We start from the raw sequence: 11,548 nt of genomic DNA, 5'->3' as shown, positions 1-11,548 counted from the left end.
ATCATGTGTGAACTAGAACCTATTTCTATTCAGATGAATCTTTCAGATTTAAACAACTTTTTTTGTATGAGGAACACTGGAGTCCATAGTGGTAAGAAAAAAGTTCAAGCTATACAGTCATAGACTCTTAGAAGGAAATATTGCCTAGTACAATGCTCTAAACAATGTAGGAATTCCTCTATCACATCCCTGCTATGCAGCCTTCCAGCCACTGCTTGAAGAGTAATGCCAGGGAGTGCCCTACTTTATAGGGAAGTTTATTTAAGTTTTAAACAGTTCATGCTATGAGAAATTTCTTATTTTATATAAAAAAAATACTATTATATAAAAAAAAATACTATGTTCTCTATCGCGTCCTACTTAACCTTTCTTGTTAACCTCCTGGCCCCAAAATAAATAAATCTCTTTCATGTGAACAACCCTCAAAATGCTTCAAAATCACTTCTATTTTGCCATGAGTTTATTCTTGTAGAGACAATATGATAATATAATATAAAAGTAATAATAATATTAAATAAATTAAGCACCTTGGTAATTAAATTTTATGTTTTCCTTTGGACATCACAGAGTACTTATGAATATTTATTAGGATCTTAATTTTTATGATGAGGACCTGGGTAAAGGTCCCAGAGGATAACAGCTTGCCCAGGGTCACACAGGACTAGACAATGATGGAGCTTGATTTTAAACTCAGTTAATTTTCTGCAACTGGGCCTGAGCCCTCAGTTGCTTTACCCTACTCCTTACAGTATACCATGTGTTCTAGTTTGCTAATGCTGCCAGAATGCAAAACACCAGAAAAGGACTGGCTTTTATAAAAGGGGGTTTATTTGGTTACAGAGTTACAGTCTTAAGGCCATAAAGTGTCCAAGGTAACATGTCAGCAATTGGGTACTTCCCTGGAGGATGGCCAATGGTGTCCGGAAAACCTCTGTTAGCTGGGAAGGCACGTGGCTGGCGTCTGCTCCAAAGTTCTGGTTTCAAAATGGCTTTCTCCCAGGACATTCCTCTCTAGGCTGCAGTTCCTCAAAAATGTCACTTTTATTTGCACTTGGGGTATTTGTCCTCTCTTAGCTTCTCTGGAACAAGAATCTGCTTTCAACGGCCATCTTCAAACTGTCTCTCATCTGCAGCTCCTGTGCTTTCTTCAAAGTGTCCCTCTTAGCTGTAGCAGCTTGCTCCTTTTGTCTGATCTTATATAGTTCTCCAGTAATTTAATTCAGACCCGCCTTGAATGGGTGGGCCAACATCTCCGTGGAAATTATCCAATCAGAGTCATCACCCACAGTTCGGTGGGACATATCTCCATGGAAACACTCAAAGAATTACAATTTAATTAACACTGATAGGTCTGCCTACACAAGATTACATCAAAGATAATGGTGTTTGGGAGCACATAATACATTCAAACTGGCACACCAAGGGTTCTGGATTTCTTGCCATTGTGTTTGATCTCTTTAAATACCTTTGTTTTGAGAATGTGCCTCTTAAAATACAAGGCTCAGAACTGGATATAATACTCACAATGTGATGTGAGCATTACAAAGTAGAATAAAACTTGCTTTCCCTGAACAGGTCTGCAACATGAGTTTAGAAGAGCTTTTCTGTATTCACCTAACAAATGCACTCTTCATTAAATACTATTTGTGGCCATTTTGTATCCACTTCTACCCTTCTCTTTGTCTCTCTCTCTCTCTTTTTTTTAAGCAAGATATTGTTCTAATATAATTTCTCTCCATTTAGGTAATTTCACAATAAATTATTTCATGTAATGTAAGTTTCACATTTCACTCCATTAAATTTGGTATTTTCATTTTAACCATTTCCCATCTTACCAATAATTTTCAAAGCTGTAATTATCAGCCATTATATTAATTCTTCTTAAAAGATCTCTGTGTCATCTTACAATTTTATCAGCATATCCTCTATGTCCTCTATCCAATATTAAAGTCATCCCTCTAAGTTGTTTTTGATCAATACTATCTAAGTCTATTTGTTCAATATTTCTTCTTCCTAAGTTTGACAAGGTTACTGTGGATATTAAGGATATTTATTTTTTAAAACTTTACTGAAACCCACATGTACTATGTCTATCATATCTCTCTAATCATCAGTCCAAAATTATACTAATTCAGGTTAATGACAGTGATTATATGAGTCATTTAATTTATTTAAAATGTGAATTATAGAAAAGATTTTAAATAAATGCATTTCCATTGTTATCTGGATCACAAACTACAAGCAAATGCTGCAGAGTAAAAGTCCTTCTATATGTCCCTTGATGAATATGTAAGGATAATTCCTAAATACTTGTAAATTAATTGTTTTTCATTTTATAATAGGTTGAAAAATAACCTTGTCATCTTATTTGCATTAATATTTTTTTTTCAAACTCTGTCTTCATACTTGGTACAAAGAATGGAAACAATATTTCAAGGCCTCCAAATTTTCATAAATTCAGAATAAGTGGAGCTGGTTATGATGGAAATACACAGAACTGATGGGAAGCTAGTAGAGAATCTTAATGCCTGTCTTGCTATCTGATTTATTCTTCCCAGAGAAAAAGTTTTGTTTTTGATATATACCTATTGCTGATTTGTGATACATATCTAACTATATATCTATTGCTGGCTTACAATATGCTTGTGTTTTTAATTTCATGATAGTGGAATTGTGTGGTAGCATGTTAATAGTCATACATCAAAAAAGAGTCTTGCATTTATTTAACTTTGAGTTATGCCCTGATGATTCGTGAGGAAGACATGACCTCCAGATTAGACAACCAAGGCCTTGTTATTTTTATCAGATCTGCCAAGAAAATCCATTACTTCCTTCAAAAACAAATTAAACAACAAACCTTTCCCAGGGAAGTTACTACACACATTTGTTTACATAAATTGGGGTTGTTTCTGTGTTCCAAAATAAATTTTTCTTAAGCATGCATCTTAGGAAATGAGTCTAAACAATAAGATTAGGCATTTTTAGACAGATGGGAATGTAATAGATAACCAATAGCTGGTTAAACTTTTGTAACTAGGGGTGGGGATCCCACTGGACCATGTTTAATATGCTTCTTAATTTACTACATAAAACCAGAAAATGTTATACATGAACATTCTTTCTACTATAGAATTTTATAAATATACATAGCCAAAAAGTATTTTTCCAGTAACAAATGCTCTTTCCTCTGAATCTATAGCTTTATTGACATAACTATGTATCATATACTTACTTATTCAGATATAATGGATATGATCTTCATGTCTCCTCTGTATGTTTATTTCATTTCATTGGCTCAAATCCCTACCTAAAAAGTATTGACCCATGACTGAGAATTGTATTTAATAGAAAATAAAAGAAAAATAACACAAATATGTGTGTATATAACAACTGTCAAATAATTAGGGGCTGATAAGAACTTTGGGGTATTTTGTGTTATGATAATAGTTTAAAATTGAGAGTGATGACGATTGTGCAACTAAGTGAAGATAATGTGAGACACTGATTGTTTATCTTGGACAGACTATATGCTATGTGAAATTAGGAGCCCCCTACTTAATAAGTCAAGCCCTAAATCTTGAGGTTTGCTCTTGTGGAACTTGGGGCTGTAAATGGGAGACAAGCCTTCCTATAATCATGCCTATGAGGTACCTCCAGAGAACTTTTGTTGCTCAGATGTGGCCTTTCTCTAAGCCCAAATTGGCAAATAAATTCATTAAATTTCCCCCTGTGGGACATGATTCCCAGTGGAGTGAATCTCCCTGGCAATGTGGGACATGACTCCCTGGATTGAGCCTGGCCCTGGCATCAAGGGATTGAAAATGCCTTCTTGACAAAGAGGAGGAAAAGAAAGGTAACAAAATAAGGTTACAGTGACTCAGAGATTTCAAATAGGATCAAGAGGCTATCCTGGAGGTTACTCTTATGCAAACTCCAGCTAGATATCCCAAATGGCCACAGTATGCCATGCTCCAACCAACAATAGTCCCCAAATACCTAGGTCCCTGTGCCAGTTTGGATATATTATGTCCCCCAGAAAATGCCATGTTCTTTAATGAAATCTTGTGGGGGCAGGCATATTAGTGTCGATTAGGTTGGCATCTTTTGATTGAGTGTTTCCATAGAGATGTGACTCAATCAACTGTGGGCAAGACCTTTGATTGGATAATTTCCATGGAGGTGTTATCTCACTCATTCAGGGTGGATCTTAATTCAATCACTGGAGTCATATAAAAGAGCTGACAAACAGAAGAAAGTGCTACAGCTGAGACACATTTTGAAGATGGCCATTGAAAGCTGATGCTGACATTTTGGAGAAGACCATTTTGAAATGCAACCTGGGAGCAAGCAGACATCAGCCGTGTGCCTTCTGAGCAGAGATTTTCCGAACTCCATTGGCCATCCTTCACTGGAAGTACCCTACTGTTGATTCCTTTGTTTGGACATTTGCATGGCCATAAGACTGCAACTTTGTAAACAAATAAATCCCTTTTATAAAAGCCAGTCCGTTTCTGGTCTTTTGCAAAATGGCAGCATTGGCAAACCAAAACAGTCCCTAGCTGAGATTCTATAAAAGTTTTACTCAATGTATTTATCTTTCAGAAACTTAAATCCACCAGAGTGTTCCTATGCCAGGCAAGTACTGAAACCCAGAAGCAGCAGTCTGTTCACAAACATCAGATGCAGCACCCTTCCCAATAATGTCAACACCCCTTTTCAATATGAACAAATTAAGGTGTTCACTGCCTAGACACCCCTGAAGATTGAGAAAGTGATTAAACAAGAGGAAGGGGTAGCAATAGATAAGATAAAATTTAACAAAGGATTACAAGTACTGAATCTTTATATAAATATTTTTTTAGATGCTAGGGTATTAGAATAACTAAAAGGAAATAAATGAAAAGGTGGAACTCTAACCCAAAATGCTCTTCGAAATTTGCTTTATAGTTACTTGATAAATCATACTTTGAAAGTTATCACCTTTCTGTATATATGTTATTTTTTACAATAAGAAATAACTGAAATTGTGAAACTGTAACCCATAACATTTTTTCAATTTGATCTTTAGCTACTTGTTAAATTGTACTTTGAAAGTTATCACTGTTATGGATGTATGTTAAATTTCACAATAAAAAATGTATTTAGAATGCTTATGGAATATAACTATTATGTGGAAGCATCCCAAAATATAGTGTTTCCTCATAAGGGGTTTAAAATCAAGATGTGTTAGATGTATTTTTGTATTAGAACAAAAATACTATGAAACATTATTGAGTCCTCATAGTTTGTGTGGGACCATATTGAAGAAACTAATTTACGCAATTATATAATTGTGTGCACATAAATACTTACTCTTTGGAGTTAAGTGTCCTGCATTCTGCCATCAAGCAAAGTTATCTTCTACAGAAGTACTTGAATATAAATCTCTCTAGTTCTGATTTTTGGGGACTTGTAAATCTCGTAATTCCTTATGAATGCTATTTAATTTCTATCCTTTCTTTTAAACGGTGAGGTGGTTGGGAGGAGTGGATTGCACTGTTTTTCTACATTGAGACTGAATCAATCATTCCATTGGATTTCCAGAGTATGGTGTTGCTCCTACCCACGCAGATGAGTACTACATCTTGAGGTTTATCAGGAAAGTTTTTGTTAAACACCAGATTGTATGTTGACCTAAGGAAATGAGCCTTACAGCCACTGGAAATCCATTGTGCCAAGTACAACATTCCTAGATGAATATGGTGAGAGTGATCATTGTTTATAGTCCACCTCTTCCCCCAGAAGAGTTGCTGAGTCCTGACATTCCATTGGAACTAAAGATTGTGAAGTGAGATGACTCAGGAGACCACTTGAAAGATTTTTTCCCGACTTAATTAGGTAATAAAGACTCCCCAGGAAATTGTATTTCCTTAGATTGAGAAGTTCCTTAGAATCGCTGACCTAAGGTATTGCAAAAATGTGTGCTTGGAGCTTTATTTTCAAAAAATATTTCAATCACCTCAGTGCCAACACTGCTTCAGTCCTGGTCTTAACCATCATCTCTTCTGAACTACTTGCAATAGTCTTCTAACCACTCCCTGTGTGCTGTCAATTCTTCACACAGAAGGCATTTGTTTTAAAAAATGTAAATCATATTATGACATTCTTCTCCTAAAAACCCTCCAGTGACTCCCCATCACACTTTAAGTAAAAGGCAAAATCCTTCCAATGGTCCACGAGTTTTAGTTGACATTTTCTTATCTACCACTGCCCCCTCACTCACTTGGCTCCAGTAACCTTGTCTTCTTTGCACTACTGCAAATGTGGGGCAGGCTCCCACTCAGGGCCTTCAAAAGTACCGTTCCTTCGGTGAAAATACTCTTACCCCAATATCCACAAAGGTCTTCTTTGTTCCCTCAACTCCTTTAGGCTGTGCTCAAGTGTTACTTTCCCAGCATGGCTTTCCTTAGCAGCCCTGTATAAATTTGTAACAGTTCATTTCTACTTTTCTAATTTATCTTCTCCATTATTCCCAAGAAACATTATTATATAGTTTACTTATTTATTTATCAGCTAATTCCCACTACCAGAATATAAGCTCCATGAAGACAGGAATTTTTGTACATCATATTCATTGCTAAATTTGGAACCTGGAAGAGTGTCTGGCCTAGACAAGACACTCAATAAATATTTGTTGAATAAGCAAAATGAATGAATTATGCTAGATATTAAAGTCTTTCTACCTTCCACAGATTTAAAAATATCCTTGAGGTCTTATGAATGGCCTGGAGCTTGAAGTCTAATCAGAATGTTTGAGCTGCCTCCTCCCTTTTAGCAAGCAAGAAATGAATAAAGTCATACCCTAGAGGCCCAGCTTGGTATGACACATTAGTTCTAACTCTGTGTTCCCTGGTAATTCTTTTTTTATTAACGTTAAAACCATCCATACTGTGCTGGGAGTAAGAAGCACTCTTAAGTGGGCTCTAACACTAGAATGTGAAGAAGAAATATGCATAAATTCCAAAGTGAATTGAAATCACTTTCATAAAGCCCTTGAAGAGTTCAATGAGGCCATGGCAGAAAAGCTCTAATTCTTTAGAGCTTCTTAATGAGCTTTTCAACATGGACAATTGCAAACATTTACAAATTCAGAAGAAATTATACAGGGGTAGAGGACTTGGACAATTTGTTGCTGGAAGGCAAATGAATGAATGAAATATGAATTTTCATTTTACTCTAAGCATTTGGTGGACCTTTAAGTATATCAAATTAATGAGGATAATTGATTACTTGTATATATAATAGGCAAATTGAGAGAAAATAAATTAAAGAATTTTAACTTCTATTTAAGGTGTATTATGTAATATACATTGTCTAGTTGGTTAAAAAGTTGATATGTCAATAATAAATGATTGCAATGATCTATCAAAGTTAAAATCTCCTATAAATTAGTGATGACAAAAATAATCCTTATATTATTTTGTCAGACTTTCATTTTCCTATTAAATATGTGCCATATTCATACTCAATCTGAGAAGAACAAACCATTTATTTCCCTCTGGTGAGAAATACAAAGAATACAATACACATGCATGTGTGTTCTTTATTTCAAAAACAGGTAAGTCAAGTGACAGAAAGCAATATACAGTAATATATTTTAAATTCCAATTAGCACAGGTTTTTATTACATTAGGATAAAGTTCTTATTTTCATCATGAATGGCAATAATTTATTACCAAAATTTATATCTATAATATTTGTATGCTTTTATTAAAATATTTGAATTTCTTGTGTTCTTACTTTTACTTCTTAAACTCCACTCATTACTGATTTGGTGGAGATTACAAATCTGGGAAGAAAGTGGTAAAACTGAGAATAGAATCAAAATTTCTAAAATGCAAAATCCTATCTTCTTTCCTTTATACTACAGTAAATTCTTCAAACTACTTTTCACATTTTCTTGAGAAAAATTGTCCCATACATTTATGGTTACACTTCTATCCATACGAAGAAGGGCTAGAAAAAACTGTTATGAGTATTTAGTATGTCCAAGTCTGTGGTCATTACATTAGTTATATTATTTCATAAACACCTTGGCAGACATTGGGATATGGGTGTCATTTTACAGATGAAAAAATTGAGCTGGAAAGAGGATAAGTACATCCAGCTATCCAAGGGTTTAACTGAGATCCCCATGCAGCCACCTGGCTCAAATCAGCACACTACACTAAGGCTGGTTCAAGTGTAGAATAACAAAATATACCCAAGAAAGCAGAATACATTATTTTCATTGAATAAATGGTACCTTTGTTCTGACATAGGGACAAATGATTAAGTTGAAAACACAAGTAAAATATGAATTCTTAGTAATTAATTTTCTAATACTTTCTTTATAAACCATGATTTGGTCCTTTTTGCTGATGTAGAAACTGATCATTTCCCCTTATTTACTGACAATTCTTGAATATATTCCCAATTCAATCATTTAAAAATGAGAATTTATCAAGAAAAACTTATCCCTGATTACTTAGCATAATTTAATTAGACTTAAATTGGAACATTTCTACAAAACGTGTAAGTGTGGCATTTAGAGAGAAGAAAGGAGAGAAAAGAAAAATTTAATTTGAAAATTGAAGTGAGAGTGAGATTATAAAACATCTTTATGAATGTTGAAAAGCTTTTCTAGATTTTAAGATAAGCTTCTTGTGTTTGGGTGATACCAGCATTTTTTCCCTTTCAGTTAGAAGAAAGGGTACCTTTAAAATCAGCTACACAGATTCAGAATGGCTGCCATTTTAATTGAGCATTTTCAGAGTAGGTGAGTTGCTGTATTAAATAACCAAGTAAATAGAAACCCTGTGTCCCAGAATAATACTTATGCATGAGAGGGTTGCTGTGGGAGTATTCACACTGTGATTTCTGATTTATTTGGGATTAAGATCAGATAATTAACACGTTCATCTACAGCATTCAGGTTGAATTTACTTGGAAGCAGGTGTGAATTAGAATTAGTGTATGAACTTGTCTCTTCTGGATGAAAACAATAAAACCCAAATGGCTCTAATGGTCCTGTCTGTTGGGTCCCAGGCAAGGTACCCTTGTCCCCTCCCACATAGTCACTCACTCCAACTGCATCTCAACATCTTATTTTCAAGAGAGGTAAGTGTAGAGAAGATGAGAGAAAAACAATCAGACTGCCCAGAAGGCTATTTCGATGAAACCTGCAGGTTTTGTGAGGTGTGTGAGATACATTACTCTCCTCAGAATTACCATTCACAGACCAAGGCTGAGGAGCAGACTGACATTTCTTATACCTGGTTACAAAGGAAAAATCAAGTGTCACTAATTTTTATCCTTGCATAAAAATAAGATTAAGGAGGAATATTGCTGAATGGATAAAAATGTGACTACCTGCAGTCTTAACGCCATTTTACAACTTCTCCACTGAGTAACTATTGTCTTTAGAACCTTCAGCAACATTAAGGGAAACTAGTGGTCTATGTTCTTAGGCACTAATTAATAAAGCTATTTTTAATGCAATTTTATTGAGATATATTCACAAACCATACAATCAACAAAGTGTACAATCAATTGTTCACAGTATCATCACATCAATTTTTGAACAATTTCATTACTCCAAAAAATAAAAATAAAAATAAAAATAAAGAACACCCAGAACTTCTCATACTCCTCCCCCACCCCATAATATTCATTTACTTTTTGTCCTCCTTTTTTCTAATCATTTGTCCAACACTGGATAAAGAGAGTGTGAGCCACAAGATTTTCACACAGTCACATCATATAAGCTATATAGTTACACGATCATCTTCAAGAATCAAGGATACTGGGTTGCAGTTCAACAGTTTCAGGTATTTCCTTATAGCTATCCTAGTACACTAAAAACTAAAAAGGGGTATCTATATAATGCATAAGAATAATCTCCAGAGTGACCTCTCGACTCTATTTGAGATCTCTCAGCCACTGAAACTTTATTTTGTTTAATTTCTCTTTTTGGCCAAGAAGTCTTTCTCAATCCTGTGATGCTAGCGCAGGCTCATCCCTGGGAGTCATGTCCCACATTGTCAAGGAGATTTACACCCCTGGGAGTCATGTCCATGTGGGGGGAGGGCAAGGAATTTACCAGCTGAGTGGGTTTAGAGAGATAAGTCACATCTGAGCAACAAAAGAAGTTCTCTGGGGATGACACTTAAGTATCATTATATGTAGGCTTATCCTCTCCTTTGCACTAACAGGCTTCATAAGGGCAAGCCCCACGATTGAGGACTTGGCCTACTACAGTGGTAGTCCCCAATGCTTGCCAGAATATCAGGAATTCAACAGGTGGGGAAATTTAATGTTTCCACATTTTTCCCAAGGCCCTCAAGGGGGCTTTGCAAATGCTTTTTATTCTCTGCCCAAATTACTCTGGGATGTATCAGGGTTTCACGCTAACCTGTACAAACCAACCAGATCTCACCCCCTATTCAAAGGTCCATGTAATTATGGTGTTTGAATAAACTGACCATACAAGTTAAATGATATAGCATGCTACAGAATGTATAGATTTTGCACCAAATAAACATCTCTTCATTGGTCTCACACAGAAGTTGAGGTTTTAAGACACAGTCAATATCATCCTTTTCCCTTTAGTCTGGTTTACCCTAGTTCTAATCAAGTCCATTTCATTCATATCTCTAATTGAAGTCTGAACTCTTTTTCAGCTTTTCTAGCGTTTGCTGTATGGGATAATGCTGACATTCATAGCTATTGAACTCTGGCTCTGAGTCTCAGGTGTCACAGAGATATCTGAAGTTACAGGGTATCAACAAATTCAGCATCTCAGAATTTAGAAATAACCATTACAGCTCATGAATATATATGACTACTGTAAGAGCTTACAATCTAGGAAACTTTAGCATAAGCTTGCTCCTGATAACCTGTGCTCTCAGACTCAATTCTCAGAGTTTGCACATTATTAGTGAGGTGTTATAATGTTTGTCTTTTTGCTTCTGCCTTATTTCACACAACATACTGTCCTCAAGGTCCAGTCACCTAGGTGCATGCCTCACAACTTCATTTCTTCTTGCTGCCACTTGTTATTCCACTGTATGTATACTCCACAGTTCACCATTCCATTTATCAGTCAATGTACCCTTAGGCCACCTCCTTCCATTGAAAATCATGAATATGGCTGCCATAAACACCAGCATGCAATGTCCATTCATGTCCGTGTTCTCAGTTCTTACAAATATATACCCAATAATGGGGTTGTAGGACAATATGGCAACCCCATAGTTAGCTTCCTGTGGAACCACCACACTGCCCTCTAGATAGGCTATGCCATTCTACCTCCCTAACAGCAAGGAATAGGTACATCCCTCACTCCACATTTTCTCCAGGACTTATATCCTTCTGTTTATTTTTTAACAGTTCTATTCACACACCATACAATCCACCCTAAGTAAACAATCAGCGATTCCCAGTATAATCACATAATTATGCATTTACACAACAACCTATATGAGGACATTTCCAACCCTTCCCCAAAGAAAAAGGAAAGGAGAGAAAA

This window comes from Choloepus didactylus, chromosome 3 (assembly GCF_015220235.1).
Source record: "Choloepus didactylus isolate mChoDid1 chromosome 3, mChoDid1.pri, whole genome shotgun sequence".
NCBI lineage: Eukaryota > Metazoa > Chordata > Mammalia > Pilosa > Megalonychidae > Choloepus > Choloepus didactylus.
Note: the sequence above shows the minus strand (reverse complement) of the source record.